This window comes from Bos indicus, chromosome 19, assembly GCF_029378745.1.
Source record: "Bos indicus isolate NIAB-ARS_2022 breed Sahiwal x Tharparkar chromosome 19, NIAB-ARS_B.indTharparkar_mat_pri_1.0, whole genome shotgun sequence".
NCBI lineage: Eukaryota > Metazoa > Chordata > Mammalia > Artiodactyla > Bovidae > Bos > Bos indicus.
In genome coordinates, this window is record NC_091778.1 from 16,840,767 (window position 1) to 16,842,128 (window position 1,362).

Sequence of the window (1,362 nt, forward strand, 5' to 3'; positions counted from 1 at the left end):
GTGTCGTCATGACTCTTCTCTTCCCCGGCCTGTCACAGTTCCTGGAAACAGGCTGCAACCCCCTGACCTGCTGATCAGGTGAACACAGTGGCTATGGAAACAACAATCGCTATGACCTCGGCAGTGGTTTTTACCTCTTTATTGGTCCCAAGTTTCTGAAAGATGGCAACGTAAAGACATGACCCAGAGCCTTTCAGCCATCAAGACCCCTTTCAGTGGAAAAATGCTCGGGGTTAGAGGACAGGTTTTTGTTTCTTTGGCCTTCTCTCTGTGTACAGCATTTGGCACAGGGCATGTCCTCAGTTCTTGTTGAAGACGAAGGAAGGAGGCCTGGACAGAGTGACCGATTGCCCTGGCTCGGGCATTTCTCATGTCTCGGGTCTTTGAACCACAGAGGCCCAGCCTGTGAAGGCCTGATCTCAAAGCAACCCTAATGGCCAAAAAGAAAGAGAGAGAGTATACAGGAAGGGAGAAAGAAGAGAGAAAATACCAGCTACCTCTCATTCCTCTGTTCTCTTCTCCATGTACATTTTCTGCAAATAAATGGTTACCCTGTGGACTACCCTTTGCTATTTAAAGCATGGTCCATGGACCAGCAGCATCAGCATTGCCTGGGAGCCTGTTAGAAAAGCAGAATCTCAGGCCCTAGCCCATATCTACTGAAAATGAGAATTTGCATTTAGCAAGATCTTCAGGAGACTGGTGTGCATATTAACTGTTGAGAAGCACTGGGCCAGAGGACAGAGCTGTAGGAGGCTTGTCTATTCCTTTAAGAAGATAGTCAGATTCCTTTTGTATCATGGGAAAGGCCTTGGAGGGGTTTTAATGCAAGACCTTCTGGAATGGAGAGAGGATGCCTTGGGAGGAGACTAAAAGTGATGATTGTCATCATGTCATCATCTTCACCAGTTTATTGAGCCTTGACTACATGCAGAACACTACACTTGACATTCGTGATCTCGTTATGTCTCTACATTGATCCAACCAAGGATCTGTCATCCTTATTCCCATCTAAGAGATGAGAAAACTCAGGCTGGAGGGACAACACAACTGACCCAGATGACACAGGAAGATCTGAGTTCTGACTCTACTTCGACTTTGGCCAAAATACTTGGGTCTCCTGGCTAGGCTGCTCTCTGCCTTCAAACCAGAGAGAACAAAGCCCAGAGCCTCCTAGGAAGCAGGTGAGAGAAGAATAGCAAATATGCAAGACCGCAAGGTCCTTCGAAGCCGAGATGTCCTATTTCTAACGCAACAGAATCATTTAACTGATAAACATGGATGCTGTGTCAAGTTGGCAATAAATTGCCTTGCTATCAAGCTAGGCCTTTGTGTTGTGTTCAAAAGAAACTAATTAAAGGA